At 39.5% G+C, this 17,617-nt stretch overlaps 1 protein-coding gene across 1 annotated transcript in view; it reads right to left on the bottom strand.

The window, feature by feature from the left end:
• Nucleotides 1–13,337, bottom strand: part of LOC106093461 (uncharacterized) — a 308,595-nt gene extending 295,258 nt beyond the window's left edge. The window contains exon 1 of the mRNA XM_059368504.1: nt 12,630–13,337. The gene's annotated coding sequence lies outside the window, so the exon portion shown is untranslated. The remainder of the gene's footprint in view (nt 1–12,629) is intronic.
• Between the last annotated feature and the right edge of the window lie 4,280 nt (nt 13,338–17,617).

Below are 17,617 nucleotides of genomic sequence, written 5' to 3'. Positions count from 1 at the left end.
AATCTGACACAAGAATTTGTTGTTTGGTGTCTAAAGGCCCTCCCCACCCCCAAAAACGCACTAACATGACAAATTTACCGTTTGGGACAATATGGATACCAAATGAAAGCTATTTAAAGGTAGAGTCCAATGCTGATACAAAAATGTATTCCTTGGTGTCTGAGATGCCTCCTTACCCCGCAACACCCCTCAACAGGACATATTAACCGATTGGGACACTATGGCTATCAAACGAAAGATATTGGGAAGCTGAGTACACGTCTATTAAATAATTTGGTCCAAGGTGTCTGCGGGGCCTCCCCAACCCCAAAAACCCTCAAAACGCGCATAAATGTCCAACGTTCCAACGAATGAAAAGTCTTTGGGAGTTGACCACCAATTTGGTATACACAATTAGCACAGAGTTTGGGACCGGCCTACACACTAAATACCCTTCAATAGGACGTGTTGACATATAATTGACATATTATCCCGATCGAACGGGATAATATGTCAATTAAAAGAATGGTCTATGACAATATATTTCGCATATAATCTTGGTACAAGGATTCAAGTACCTGGGTCATGTCCTACCGTTCCGCAGGACAGTAGATCGCGACAATAAAAGACTCAAATGAAATGTCGTTTAATTCTTAGCGTCGGGTGGAGCGACTCTCTCCTCTCAATAAATGCAACGCCAAACTGCCATGTAGAATGACCGCGAATATATTGTACTAAATGAAAAGACCTGTCAGAGGGCAAATCCTCCCCTATCCTACCCAAAAAAAAGGAATTAAAAATAAAATATGAATAATATGAAATAGTTTATGAAGGGTGATCAGGATAGAACAGGACAGAAATAAGAGGTCTTTAGTAGTTGAGTACACTTTTTATCCCTCAATTGGGATGGACACAGGAGGACCTGCGGATCTTTAAGAATGTAGTATCCCAAGTGGTCGCTTTGAAATATGATTTTGAATGTAGATATCCAATACAAAAAAATTAAATAGTGTGAATCTGAACGAGACTCCCTAGCCCTGATTATCTTGATAGCCTCCTTCAAAATGCTTGACATTATGGGTCTCAAACAAGATCGTGCTCTAGCACGATGTTGATATTACTCCAGGGTCTGCCTCTTAACTCCCTTCAAACCGGTCATGATTGCCTACTATGGCCATAAATAATAGGTATTTGATAGTAGAAAACGAATTTGATATTCAATTTTGAGGCCAAATGTTTCGAGGTCGTGTCACTCCATAAACTCCCACTCAACCAATAGCAATTGGGGCCACATTAAAGACATTTGAGAGTAGAGCACGATGCTTATATTTTTTTCAGGGCTAAGTACGTAGGTGGCTGCCCCACCTTGCAGGTCTCAGATCTCTATCTGTTTCATGGCCAAGTGTTTCAAGGACACCTCACACAGCTCCAATGCGGTTTTTGTGAGTGGTATGCATGAGAGTATGAATTCTGATATCCATTTTCAAGGCAAAGAGTTTGTCTACTCCAATCTCCGACCAAATCCCAGAGAATGATGTAGATCTAACATCCAAACTTTAATATCCACACAGGCTCGAAATATCTTAAAGGTCGTACAGCACCCCCAAATAGGACTTATTTCCTGATGTGACCGTATAGGACTCAGATAAAATAAGAGAGTGAAAGAAGGCGCAGCGGAGCGGGCCCTGTTCAGCTAGTATATATACATCTATACTAGCTGATCCGGGCCCGCTCCGCTGCACCTTCTTTTACTTTATATGGAACAAAAGTTTCCTTGGAATATTTATTTTCGACAATCAAAGATCTTTTAGTGAAATACCATGCTACGAAAATAGTATACAGCTTGACTAACAGTTTAACAATATAAGCATGTTCAAAAAATTTCTTCCCTTTGGGGGTGTTTTGGGAAAAGGGTGATGCCCTAAATACATGGGTGATGCCCTAAATTCTACTCCCAAATAACTTCATTTGAGCCCCATATTGCGATGGTCACAAAAAAATTGATGTTTGTGGGGTATTTTGGGAAAGGGGTAGACCCCGCAGAAAATTGGTCCCGAAAATGGGTATCAATTCTTGCTCTACACACCAATACCTTTCATTTAAGCCCCACATTGTCATGGTCGGTAAATATGCCCGATTTAGGGATGTTTTGGGGAGTGGGGTGGTCCCCAAAAAATATATCAGCAACGTTCTCTATTCTTATATATTTATATATCATTTATTTGAAGCCCATATTGCCATTGCCTTCAAAATTAATTATCAAATTCGTTTTCTACTCTCATTTAAACTCCTTATTCCAAAGGTCAGCAAATATGTCCGGTTTGGGGTATTGGCCATCAAAACTATGAATATTTAGTTCCACTCTCTTTACGACCCAAATTGTCTTGGTGAGCAAATACGTCCTTTTTGGGGGTTGTTATGGTGGTGGGACGTCCGCTAGACAGTTGGCCCCTAATGTTGATATCAGATATGTGGTCTACTCCCACATACCTTTAATTTGAGCCCCATATTTGCATAGTCGGCTTGGGGGGTGTTTTGAGAGATGGTCGGCCACTCAGTGAGTTGGTTGTTGGTTGAAAATAAAAAAAACCCTCTTATTTGAGCCTCATATTGCAATAGTCAGCAAATACTTAGTATTTGGGTGGTGTTGTGGGGGTGGGATGGCCGTAGACACTTTTCCCGAATATTGATATCAGATTCGTGCTTTACTCCCAAAGACCTTTCATTTGAGCCCCATATTGCTATGGTCGTAAATTTGTCCCCTTTGGGGGATGTTTTTGGTAAGGGGCGGCCCCCCAAACACTTGGCCCCATATTTAGGTATCAGATTCGTATTCTGCATTCAAATACCTTTTATTTAAGCCCCATATTCCCATGGTCAGTAAATAAGTCCTGTTTGGGGGGTGTTTGGGGAAAGGGGTGGACCCCCAGAAACGTGGTCCCACATTTGGTTATCAGATTCGTATTTTACTCGCAAATACCTTTCATTTGAGTCCCATATTGCCATGGTCGGTAAATATGGGTGTTTTGGGGCTTGGGGTGGTGGTCCCCCTAGCTCTTGGTCCGACAATTGGATATCAGATACGTTTTCTTATCCTACATACCTTTCATTTGAGTCCCATATTGTCATGATTGGTGTATATATATGGTTGGTAGGTTTAAGGATGGGGCAGCCCCCCTAGGTACCCCATCCGAAATTTGGGTACCAAATTTTTATTTTTAGGGTACTATATGAGAGCACACAAAATTTCGCTTAAATCGCACCACCCATCTCCGAGATCTGGCGTTTCTGAAAATTTGGGTAAGGGGGAGGGTCCGTCCCTCCCTTCAGATATCAAAAAATGTAGTACCCTATTTTCACCACGGGGTCATTATGAAACCATCTGTGAACATTTCAAGAAAATCGGTTCAGCCGTCTCTGAGTCCATAAGGAACACACAAACAAACAAACACAAATTGATTTTTATATATAGGATATATGAGAGCTTTATCTAAATCTGAACCGATTTCTATGAAGTACACCAATAATGTCGAGAGTCAAGATAAAATTCTTGCCAAATTTCGACCGAATCGGTTAACAAATAAATTTATTTATTGCATTATTACTGCAAATCGGACATATATATGGTAGCTATATCTAAATCGGAACCGATTTTTTCCAATTTCAATAGGCTTCGTCTCTAGGCCGAAAAACATGCCTGTACCAAATTTGAAGACGATCGCAAGAAAACTGCGACCTGTAGTTTGTACACAAATTAACATGGACAGACGGTTAGACAGACGGACAGACAGACATACAGACGGACATAGATAAGTCGAATCAGAAAGTGTTTCTAAATCGATCGGTATACTTATCGATGGGTCTGTCTCTCTTCCTTTTGGGTGTTACAAACCAACTCACTAAGTTATAATACCCCATACCACAGTAGTGGTGTAGGGTATAAACATGCTAATATCCTTCTACAAATATCCTTGGTCAAAACAAATCACATGATGATGATATGATTGCGTGCAAAAATAATGAATGAAAAATCTTTCATATGCATGCAGACATTCATACGCCAGCCAGTGTATAGCCCCTTCTCCCTTCTGTCTCTCACCATAACATTTTCTCCCAGTCCCCTTAGAATTTTCTTTGCATATTCTAAGTATATCTCTATTTATTTCAATTATATCGCATTTGTTGAAGCCATTAGACTTCCTCCAATCTAATGATAGACGAATGGCAGCACCCCTTAAAATCCACAGACCTTTATCTATGCCATAAAATTGGCGATTCGTTGGCTGATAGACAAATAATCGCCGCCCGCGTCATCAACAACGCCAACAATTTTGAATGGCAAAACATTGCGGTTTTCCGCACTCCCCATTTGCCTAGGCGTGTGTGTGAGTATGTGTGTGTGTGGTTGGAGTGTTCAAATGCAATTTATTTATCTTTCCGTTTCCAATTTTGGTGTCTATCCCTCAACATGCAAATATCCAGCCATCCCATAAAAAGTGAAAACACCATCCGCCTTTGGCGTCGGCATCGGCATCGGCACCGGTTAACGGGGTTGGCGTAACCAAACCAAGCGACGTGATTTATTTTTTGTATGTCAATGACTGAAATTGACACAATTGTTGTAATGAATAATTTAATATCGCTCCAACATACAATAAACAAATTAAGCGCCATCGACATGCCGATGAGCATGATGATCATGATGATGATGATGACGAGCATGATAATAGCCATGATGATGAGGACCCATACAGACTAGGCTATGGCGGTGTTTTTGCTGTTGATGGCGATGATATTTATGATGAGAGCATAGACGTGATTTTGATGGCGATGCTGTTAACACCCATTGAGTGAATGTTTTTTTCGTCTATTTTATGGAAAGGATTTTTATGAGCTTTTATCGACTTATCATGTGTTATGGGTTTTCGTTTTAGAGCCAATGGCATATGTTCACTCTTCGATGACAATTTATACCATAGTAATAACACTGGAATAAAGAACTATTTTTACGATAATAAAATTCAGACATTGAACCACCCACACGACTTAAGGAGTACAACATTCCCTAGGGAAGATGAAAAGTGATTGGAATATTTCCGGCTAACAGACTTTGGCACTTTGATGCGGAAACGATAACAGACTTGAAGCAACCAAAGGGGCATAGTAAGAAGAAGATTAAGGGAATTTGTAATCAACACGGAAAACGAAGATACTTTTTTTTCTGTCAGCCAACTTGCAGGGGATGTCCCCTATGAATGCGGTGCATTGCGTTGACGAGAGGAAATTAGGAATTGGAGGGGGGAAAAGGATGTAGGATGACATTTGCCTTAAATCTTTGGATGTCAAAGTGGGTGGGAAAAACCATTAGCCGGAAGTCGATTCCAAATACGAACGGTCCGGGCGAAACAAGAATTCTCTCTATAATGCATTATGCGGTCCGCTCGCTAATCAATTACAAACGGGTGTGAGTTCCTGGAATGTCTAGTATCCCTGACATACATCCTTACATCAGGAATAAGAAGACGAATATCACTGACGAACACACACCAGGAAAGTACCGATAGAACAGCGCCAAACAACCCACATTGCGACAATGATGAAGGGAGGCAATAAAGTTGGATACCCCATTGTCCCCAATCAACGTCACCGCTCTCCTCTGTACACGGTCCAGTAGCTCCGTAGGATAATATTGAAGCTCCAGCCCATACATGTGAGTTGTACTGCATTTTTGGCCTTATATGAAAGTGGTGTAGATGTTAGGAAGATCAGAAGGAGTCAAGTAATTCTAACACCGTTTAAGGAAGCCTAAACACTTGAATACTTCTTTCGACACTCCTCAAATACATGTTCCCAACGGGCATCACTTTGTATTTTCATGCCTAGAACATCAAGAAATTCTGATTGCTCAACATCTACACCGTTGATAGACAAAGATGATCGTAATGGGTCAGCGAATCCTTTATGTGACAATAAACAGCACAGAGTGTTCCGAGAAACAAAATCTACTCGATTCATTCGACCCCACTCAGAAATGGCCAGCAAATCCTGGCAGAGTGTATCGTCCATAACCCGCTTCTTGCCCGCAATCTCTCGAAGACTTGGCCTATGGTCGAATGGGTATGAATGATAGGGACTACTGTCATCCGCAAATGAGTAGATCGGATTCGATGTCTGACCCAACAGATCGTTGAGGAAAATTAGAAAAATAGAAGGAGAAAGAACAGAGCCCCGGGGTACACCTGCGGTCAATTTGTGCTCATAGGATGAGAACACATCTCCAAAACGACTCGAATAGTGCGTTCTCTGAGAAAGCTTGAAATAAATCGAACAAAGCCATTACCGACACCAAATGCGACAAGCTTTGATGGTAGTACACCATGCCAGACCCTATCAAATGCTTTGGTGCCACAACCTTACTCCCACCAAACTGGTGGATAGAGCAACTCCAACGTTCCGACAGAAGTTCCATGAGGTCTGCGAACCCATACTGTTTGCCATTAGACTCTAAATACCTCACAAGATGGTGATTAACCATGCTCTCCATGACCTAGGAGAGAGCGGAGCATATCGCAATTGGCCGATAATTCGCAGGGTTGTTTGCCGCACCCTTCTTGGGTATTGGCTGAACGTTCGCAACGTTCCAACGCGCCGGTAAGACTCCCGCACGGTAGGCAGGGTTGAAAAGATTGCGTAATGGACGAGTCAGCGTCGAAGAACACTTGCGTAAGACAATTTTGCTATGCCATCCAGGACCGGGGATTTTTTACGTCTAGATTTTCAAGAACCCTTTAACTCCACGAGTTTGAAAAAATATATGGGGCATGATACATTTTCGATTAAAAGGAGTGGTCGATTGCTATCCGGCAGGGAAGAGTTGCCTGCAAATATATCAGCCAACAGGTTAGTGTGAATAACTCTCTTGTCCCCTTCAAAGTAATCTCCCTCAGATGTTTTTGTAAGGGCTCAAGAATTCAAGTCGGGAGAACGATTTATATGGGAGCTATATCAGAATGAGGACCGATGTGAATCGTACTTGGCACAGTTGTTGGAAGTCATAACGGAACACCACATGCAAAAATTTCAGCCAAATCCGACAAAAAATTGCGGCTTGTAAAGGCTCAAGAAGTCAAATTAGGAGATCGGCTTATATGGGAGCTACATTAGGTTAAAAACCGATTTGGACCGTATTAGGCGCAAATGTTGAAAGTCATAACGGAACAAATCGGGAGATCGGCTTATATGGGAGCTACATCAGGTTATAAACCGATTTGGACCGTATTAGGCGCAAATGTTGAAAGTCATAACAGAACACTTTCTTCAAAATTTCAGCCAAATCGGACAAAAATTGTGGCTTCCATGGGCTCAAGAAGTCATCGGGCGATCGGTTTATATGGAGGCAATATCAGGTTATTGACCGATGTGGACCGTACTTGGCATAGTTGTTGGAAATTATAACGGAACACTACATGCAAAATTTCAGTCAGTTAAATCAGCTTCCAGGTGCTCAAGAAGTCAGATCGGGAGATCGATTTATATGGGAGCCAGAGACGTAGCCAGGATTTTTTTTTTTTTTTTTTTGGGGGGGGGATCCACCCGTAGTTTTGCAAGTCGAAAATTGCCAAAATTCTTGTTACAGTGAAATCGGTAAAGATACCTCAATTTTTTTTTTCTTTTTTTTGAAAATTATGGTCGCTATTCGGTGCGGGAACTGACACATCGGCGATGACATTTAGTCATGAAGTAAAAGCTGAATTTTGCACTGATTACCAACACAGTGCAAGTATCTTTTGGAAGTTGTGTTAATGGCTTCGAACGCTTGACAATGACAACGCCTCTTGCTGCTGCCCCGTGTGCCAATGTTCGCATTAACGACGAAAAATTCCCATGAATAGAGCTGCCTTAGAAAAATTCTAGCTCGAGTTAGGAAAGAGGTACGGTAATGAAATTTGTAATATTGGCGTAAAGTAGATGACTGACAACATAGATGACTAAAACCAGCTGCAACAAATTTTCCCATCATGTTTTGGGGGAAAATTGGCTTAAAACGGATTCCAGAAATCTCACTCCTAAGAATTTTGAGAAATTTTTTCGTTTGATTTTCGGGATATACAAAATTGCCGACTTTCGAATTTTGTATATCCCGAAAATCAAACGAAAAAATTTCTCAAAATTCTTAGGAGTGAGATTTCTGGAATCTGTTTTAATGTACTGTTGCATTTGATGGTTTCTATAAAAAAATTTATGACAATAATCTTTTTTTTTTTTTGACAGTAGTTTCTATTTTATGCCAAAATCATGAAATCTAGCTTTCTTCGCTACATGGTCATAAAATATTAAGAAAATGGTTTTTGTTATAGGGGCTTAGAAATAAAAAGGATTTTTTCTTAACTCAAAATATTCACTGTAAACAGTGAGTAAGCTATTTCGTACTTTTTGGTACTAAAAAGTACGGTACTAAGTACGGTACTAAACGTTCGTTTCTTCCGTTTCTATTACTATTTTTCATATTTCTTTTTCTACCCCTTTTATTTTGCAACAACAATCATTTAAGCCAAATTTCAAAGTTCTTGCTCTACCCGTTCACCCTAAGCAAACTTCAAATATTTCGTACCTTTTTTGGTACTTTTTTGTTCATAAATATCGAAAAGTTCAAAAACTCTTTTGGCATCCCAATTTGCGTTGCTATAGTGTACCTAAATGCCAAAATTCAAAGCTCTTTTAGCTCAATCAACAAACATGGTACCAAAAAGTACCCATTGCGACACTAAACGTACCATTTTTTCCCACTTCCGGTACCATTTTGGGAAATTTCTGTCACCAAATCTTATGTTTGTTATGACTTACAACAAATGTGCCAGGTATGGTCCAAATCGGTTCGTAAGCTGATATATCTGTAATATAAACCGATCTCGGGTCTAAATTTCTAGAGCCTCTATTTGGCTGAAATTTTGTTTTGACTTCCTACAACTATGGAAAGTATGGTTTTAATTGCTTCATAAGCTGATATAGCTCCCATATAAACCGATCTCCCGATTGTACTTCTTAAGCCTCTAGAGGATTCATTTTTATCGGATTTGGTTAAAATTTTGTACAAAGACTTCTCCTAAGATCTTCAATATTCGTGCCAAATATGGTCGGAATCGGTCCAAAGCTGATATAGCTCCCATATAAATTGACCTCCTGATTTTACGTTTTGAGCCCCCATAGATCTTTCTGAAATTTTGTACAATGCCTTCCACTATGGTCTCCATCATCCAAACCAAGCCGAATCGGTCCATAACCTCCAATAGCATAGCAATTCTTATCCATCATCCATTGGTTGATCGTAAGGAAATACCGGGCAAATAACAAGACAAGAGCTATTCAGGGTGGAGTAAATATGAAATTCGGCCCAGACGAACTTGGCACGATAGTCCGCGTGTCTTTCTGTCTGACTGTTCGTGTGTCTGTCAGTTATAATCTCGCTATAGACTTTACAAATTGCGATATTATGTTGAAATTTTGCACCGACTCGTATTTCTCCTATACGCAGGTTAAGTTTTTGAATGGGCCACATCGGACTATATAGACCGATCTGGCGATTTAGGATTTTAAGCTTATAACAGGCGCAATTATAACCTGCTTTCGCTGAAAGTTGGTATAGTGAGTTTTATTCGGCCCGCCGATATCCGGACCAAAAATTGTTCAGATCAAAACATATTTGGATATAGTTGCCATATAGACCGATCTGATGAGTTTGGGTCTGAGGCCTATAACAGGCGTATTTTTCAATCGTTTTCGCTGAAATTTAGAACAGTGAACTGTATCAAGACTCCCAACATCTGTACCGAATATGGTCTAGATCGGGCTATATTTATATATAAAGCTGCCATAAAGACGTAGCCATAAGGGAAGGTGGGCCTCGGGTCCGAGCCCCCAATAATTATTTTGTCGATGGAAAAAAATAAATTTATTCCTAACACAAAACACTAGTCAAATTTTTGACAAGTAAAAGCGTGCTAAGTTCGAATCTTATATACCCTCCACCATGGATGGCATTTGTCGAGTTCTTTTCCCGGCATCTCTTCTTGGACATAAAAAGGATATAAGAAAATATTTGCTCTGCTATTAGAGCGATATCAAGATATGGTCCGGTTTGGACCACAATTAAATTATATGTAGGAGACCGGTGAAAAATGTCAGCCAATTCGAATAAGAATCTAGAGGCTCAAGAAGTCAAGACCCAAGATCGGTTTATATGGCAGCTATATAAGGTTATGGGCCTATTTGAACCATACTTGGCACAGTTGTTGGATATCATAACAAAACACGTCGTGCAAAATTTCATTCCAATCGGATAAGAATTGCACACTCTAGGAAGTCAAGCCCCAAGATCGGTTTATATGGCAGCTATATCAAAACATGGACCGATATGTCCCATTTACAATACCAACCGACCTACACTAATAAGAAGTACTTGTGCAAAAGTTCAAGCGGCTAGCTTTACTCCTTCGGAAGTTAGCGAGCTTTCGACAGACAGACGGACGGACGGACATGGCTAGATCGACATAAAATGTCATGACGATCAAGAATATATATACTTTATCGGTTCTAAGACGAATATTTCGAGGAGTTACAAACAGAATGACGAAATTAGTATACCCCTATTCTATTGTGGAGGGTATAAAAATCTTAAACATTATACAATGATAAGGGGCCTCCTTTTTATAGCCAAGTCCGAACGGCGTGCCGCAGTGCGACACCTCTTTGGAGAGAAGTTTTACATGGCAAAGTACCTCATAAATGTTGCCAGCATTAGGAGGGGAAAACCACCGCTGAAAATGTTTTTCTGATAGTCTCGCCAGAATTCGAACCCAGGCCATTGTAGCGCAGAGGTTAGCATGGGTGCCTATGACGCTGAACGCCTGGGTTCGAATCCTGGCGAGAACATCAGAAAAAAATGTTCAACGGCGGTTTTCCCTCCTAATGCTGGCTACATTTGTGCAGTAATATAACATGTAAAAATTTCTCTCCACAGAGGCATTACATGTTCGGCACGGCATTCGTACTCGGCTATATATAAGGCCGCTTATCGTTGATCTTAAACTTGAATCGGACTACACTCATTGATATGTGAAAATTTTGCCCCTGTTGCTTAGGGAAATGTTCATGGGAAAAATTTACAAACTTGCATTATTGTCCTTCAAAAATATTTTTGAAATTTTGCTTTTAGAGAAAATTTCATTGAAATTTTATATATACAGAAAATTTTATTGAAATTTTATATATAGAGAAAATTTTATTGAAATTTAAATAAAAACAAGTAAAAGCGTGATAAGTTCGGCCAGGCCGAAACTTGGGAACCCCAACTACGTCTAAAATATGGGAGCTATATATATTGGGTTGCCCAAAAAGTAATTGCGGATTTTTAAAAAAAAGTAAATGCATTTTTAATAAAACTTAGAATGAACTTTAATCAAATATACTTTTTTTACACTTTTTTTCTAAAGCAAGCTAAAAGTAACAGCTGATAACTGATAGAAGAAAGAATGCAATTACAGAGTCACAAGCTGTGAAAAAATTTGTCAACGCCGACAATATGAAAAATCCGCAATTACTTTTTGGGCAACCCAATAGTTATAGACCGAATTGGACCGTACTTGGCGCAGATGTTGAGAGTCATAACAGAACACTATATGCAAAATTTCAGACGAATTGGATAAAATTCGCGGATGATAAGGGCTCAAGAAGTCAAATCGGGAGATCGGTTTATATGTGAGCTATATAATGTTCTTGACCGATTTGAACTGTACTTAGCATAGTTGTTGAGACTCATAACAGAACACCGTGTATAAAATTTCAGCCAAATCGGACAAAAATTGAGGCTTCCACGGGCTCAAGAACTCAAATCGGGAGATCAGTTAATATGGGAGCTATATCCAAAACTGTACCGATATGGCCCATTTGCTATCTCATACGACCTCCATCAATATAAAGTATCTGAACAAAATTTCAAGCGGCTAGCTTTACGCGTTCGGCCGCTATCGTGATTTCGACAGACGGACGGACATGGTTAGTTCCAATCAGAATGTCGGGAAGATCAAGAATATATCAACTTTATGAGGTCCTACATCAATATTTGAGGTGCTACAAACGGAATGACTAGATTAGTATAAAAAAAATAAAGACAATTTTTAGTTCAATTTTTCTCAACCCCTATACCATGTAGCCTAGTGTTTTTTTGTCCATTTAAACAGTGCCATTAATCAAGAGCAACCAATAGACATTCATTATAATCCTTCTGCAATCTTTCATCCTTGAAATGTTCACAAAATCAAAGGGAATTTTTATCGCAAAGACCCAGGACCTTCCATTAAACGCCCCTAGTTGCCCACATACAGAGGGGAAAAGCATAATGTAGATAATGTTCAACAGCAAATTGCAGTTACATTTTTAATTAGCACCAATGTCAGCCAAGACACCGAAAACTAATCATACACTCTCATGCCCACAAAGGTACGAGGAGGACAAATGAATATGACACAACTACCAACCGGAAACAGGAATAGTTGCAACGGATAACTGTTGTTTCCGTTGCTGTGTGTGGGCATCAGTAGTTGTGTATGTGTGTGTGTGTGTAAGTGTGATACCTTATGGCAACTTTAACTGACCTGGGTTGGATGGTGTTGGTCAACTGCAGTTAGTTAGAAATTGTAGCAGTGGTTCTAGCAGTTGCTGTTTATGTTTAATTACACCGTATGCATTTGTAATTGGTACTCAAACAAACAAAATAAACACATCGAAATGCACACACATCCATACGCTCACACTTTAAGTGGAGTTTCTTTTTTTTGGCTCTCTTCTAACGAAAATACTTGAACCACGTCGGTAATCTTGTTGCGATGTTGGTCGTTCGGGTGGTCGTTAAAGTTGGTTAAATCCACAAGTGTTTGTTGTTGCTCAAAAACATATCGAAATAATTGTATATTAGTGTGTGTCTGTGTGTGTGTGCATGGGGGATTTTTTCTATTTTTTCTTATATTTTTTCTCCGATTTTCACATTTACTTTTAAGATATTATTTATTCTTACATATATGTATGTATGTCGGTATGTTTTTTTATATATGTATATAGGTGAACACTCACTCACTCACATGAATAATGCACGTTTACAATCACATCATTCGTCAAAGGACTCGCACACACTCAAACATACACTCTTACATGTTCACTTTCACTTTTATTCTTCATTAAACTTTCATGTGTAAAATAAATAACACTCTATGCTTGTTTGCACTTTGTGTGTGTGTGTGTGTGAGGTGTGGATGTATTTGTTTGGGTGCGGGTGCATGTATGTGTTTTATTAGTTGTTTACTTGTACATATTGTATTATATTTACTTTGACTTTCGTTTCCTTTTTTACTGGCAATTGTTATAGAGAGACCCACACACCTTTACATCCTTCGGCACGCACACACTCACTCTCAACTCACTAAGCCACACACACACTCGCTCAAGCTGATTTGTATTTGTATAGGCCCTTTCACTGCTACCACTACTACTACTAGAATTTTAGCCACCTCCACATTTACACTTTCACTTAGACTCTGTGTGTGTGTGTGTGTGTTTAAGCTTCATGTTTTCACTATGAACGATTGGTTTTTCCCCGAATAGATTCGTCTTCGAATTTTCCAAATATTTTCCATGAAGTGAAACCCGCAACTGAAGGAATTTTTCGTTAGACAACGGCTTTTATATGAATTGTCCCTTTGGCACAGTCGTTAAAAGCTTTTATGTGGCCACAAAAGCTTTTAAGCAATTGTTGCTTGTTCTCTCACTCACTCTCTGAGAAATGCTGTTCGGGTCGGTTTGTTTACATCCGATGGGCATGTAGTTTGTTTATGTTTCGTTAAGTTTTATTCAAACAGGTGTGTGTCGGCATTTGTTGCGGGGAAAAAATTAAACCACCTGCAATTAATGCTTGCGTTTGCTACCGGAAGAAAACTTTTTCCAAAACCAAAAAAGGGGTTTTCTACGTTGTTGTATTTTTAGTTTATTTTTTGTTGTGGCAACAGCAAAAAGTACAAAAACCGGCAAAATATAGTGCAACATATGCGCTTTCTTTAACTCTCATGAACTTTGTTTAAGTAAACACATTTTCCTAAATTTATTGCTTTTAAATGCAAAGTCTCGGAATATGGCAAAGAAAATCAAGAACAAGTAAATGCGTGTTAAGTTCGGCCGGACCGAATCTTGGGAACCCACCACCATGGATTCTGCTAAAAATGTATGCAAACTAAATTTAGTCGAAGGGCATATTTTTATTCTCCAAACTTCTATCAAACCTGCAAACATTAAAGCTTCTAGGAACCGAACAAAAATAATCGAGAGACCGGTTTATATGGGAGCTATATCAAGTTATAGGCTGATTTGGACACGTAAAATTTCAGCCAAATCAGACAAAAATTATGGCTTATAAGGGCTCAATAAGTCAAATCGGGAGATCGGTTTACATGGAAGCTATTTCAGGCTATAGACCGATTCGGACCGTACTTTGCACAGTTGTTAAAATTCAAAACATCACACCACATGCAAAATTTCAGCCAAATCGGACAAAAATTGCGGTTTGTAAGGACTCAAGAAGTAAAATCAGGAGATCGGTTTATATGGGAGCTATATCAGGTTATAGACCGATTTGGAGCCTACTAGGCACAGTTGTTGGAAGCCATAACAGAGCACTACACGCGAAATTTCAGCCAAATCCGACAAACACTGCGGCTTCCAGGTGATCAAGAAATCAAATCGGAAGATCGGTTTATATGGGAGCTATATCAGGTTATACACTGATTTAACCCGTACTAGGTACAATGGTTGGAAGTCATTAAAGAACACCATACGCAAAGTTTCAGCCATATTGGACTAAAATTGCGGCTTCCAGGGGCTCAAGAAGTCAAATCGGGAGATCGATTTATATGGGAGCACATTGCGCAGCACCTAACGCGGCGCTCAAGGGAATCCTACATTATAATCAGAATGGACGAACCTTCAAGTTGTAAGTAATACTCTCCGAGGAAGAATGACACAAACTGACTGCATAGTGAACTCTCTTTGGTGTTGGATTACCTTTTTAATCTTAACTTGATGGGGTCTTTAAGGTGGTTTGCACCTCAAACGAAATTTTCGCTACGATAAAAAATGCATAAACACATGCTAAGTGAAATTTTCGGTTTGCTTTGAATTACGGGGTTACATTGGGTCTTTTTTTCATTTCATTAAAAGAAAACTAATACTTTGATCATTTTATGCACCATGTAATGGATTTATTTCTACAAAATAACGCTTATTTTAAAAATTTAAAAAAATAAATAAATTGGCCTAAAGAATTCATGGTTTTTTGCGGCTATATGTTTGCTACTAAAAATTTCGCTAGAGGTCTTTTGCAAATCGCAAATGAACATTCCACTAAGGAACAGGGGCAAACTTCTCACATATCAATGAGTGCACTACGATTCAAGTTTAAGCTCAATTATAGGGGACCTCTTCTCTATAGCTGAGTCCGAACGGCGTGCCGCAGTGCGACACCTCTTGGGAGAGAAGTTTTACAAGGCATAGTACCTCACAAATGTTGTCAGAGGAAAACCACCGCTGAACAATTTCTTTTCTGATGGTCTTGCCAGGATTCGAACCCAGGCGTTCAGCGTCATAGGCGGACATGCGAACCTCTGCGCTACGGTGACCTCCTTGAGGTGGGTCTTAAATGACGAATTTCTACAAACGGAATAACAAAATTTTTATGCCCTCCAACCTATGCTAGAGGGTATGACATTTTTGAAATACTTCGTTGCCGAACACTGTGTTACCGTGAGCTTAGAAAAGGAAATGAAATGTTATTTCAAAACATGTTCACAGTCCGATAAAATGTTCCATACATATACACACACCGACGCACTCTTGTGGCTATATTCAGATGTGAGGTTGAATTTCATTGCTTCCTCTGCCTCAATGTTCCTGCACACACTTGAGCACGGTGGAAGCACAGAAAACAGCTTCACCGACATCGTCTTCATCAACTATCAAAGCAAAAACCTCAGTCATAGGTTTCTTTTTTTTTTTGTCTTTTGGCATGATTTTACTTTTTTCATGCCGTTTTTGTTTTTGTTTTGTGTTACGCAGCTCCTTTATTTTCAATTCCTAGTCCTTAAGGGAAAACTTCGAATGTGAATTACTCCCCGGATTGTGTTTGTGGGAAGCCTTTAATGCTTTCAAGTGTATGGTAGGTTATTTTGTTCTATGCTGCCGCCACCGTTGTGTGTTAGAGCGACCAAGCAACATGAGCGATGACAAAAGGTCAGTGGGGCCAAGCAGTTTATCTTGGGCAGTTTTATGTCCATTTAATTAAGTCTCTTGGTCGTTGGAACGGTCGGTCAAGTAAATGTTTTCCGCCCAGGATTTGGCAATTGGCTTTTGTGTTCCAATAAAAACTTATTAGATTTACTTGAGTGAGAAGACATCAATGCGGATGAACGGATGAACAATTCCCAATGCCAACATGTGTGTGCTGTGACACAATAATGATCAAAGGTCATTCCCAAAATTCTAAACGAACAAAACAACAGGCCATTGTTTAAATGGTTAAACATTTTAGAACTGAATAACAAACCTGATTTGTAATGACAACCAGCACTTTTGGCCCCATTCAATCATGTCAATTGATGTTCAATGATATGAAGTGTTGGGCAAAAGGAAATGTAATGTGTCAGATCATTTGAAAAGTCATCTTTTAAATTTGGGCTAGTTTTAAATTGACAATCAACATATTTATTCAATGACTAAAAGTTCTGAAATGCAACAAGTAAAAGTGTGCTAAGTTCGGCCGGGCCATATCTTATATACCCTCCACCATGGATCACATTTGTCGAGTTCTTTTCCCGGCATCTCTTCTTAGGCAAAAAAAGGATATAAGAAAATATTTGCTCTGCTATTAGAGCGATATCAAGATATGGTCCGGTTTGGACCACAATTAAATTATATGTTGGAGACCTGTGTAAAATGTCAGCCAATTCGAATAAGAATTGCGCCCTTTAAGGCTCAAGAAGTAGAATAGAGAGATCGATTTATATGGGAGTTGTATCGGGCTATAGACCGATTCAGACCATAATAAACACGTATGTTGATGGTCATGAGAGAATCCGTCGTACAAAATTTCAGGCAAATCGGATAATAATTGCGACCTCTAGAGGCTCAAGAAGTCAAGATCCCAGATCGGTTTATATGGCAGCTATATAAGGTTATGGACCGATTTGAACCATACTTGGCACAGTTGTTGGATATCATAACAAAACACGTCGTGCAAAATTTCATTCCAATCGGATAAGAATTGCGCACTCTAGAGGCTCAAGAAGTCAAAACCCCAGATCGGTGTATATGGCAGCTATATCAGGTTATGAACCGATTTAAACCATACTTGGCACAGTTGTTGGATATAATAACAAAACACGTCGTGCAAAATTTCATTCCAATCGGATAAGAATTGCACACTCCAGAGGCTCAAGAAGTCAAGACCCAAGATCGGTTTATATGGCAGCTATATCAAAACATGGACCGATATGGCCCATTTACAATACCAACCGACCTACACTAATAAGAAGTATTTGTGCAA

The sequence above is a fragment of the Stomoxys calcitrans genome, chromosome 1 (assembly GCF_963082655.1).
Source record: "Stomoxys calcitrans chromosome 1, idStoCalc2.1, whole genome shotgun sequence".
NCBI classification, from domain to species: domain Eukaryota; kingdom Metazoa; phylum Arthropoda; class Insecta; order Diptera; family Muscidae; genus Stomoxys; species Stomoxys calcitrans.
The sequence above is the reverse complement of the archived record's forward strand: the minus strand, read 5'-3'. Positions and strand labels throughout refer to the sequence as shown.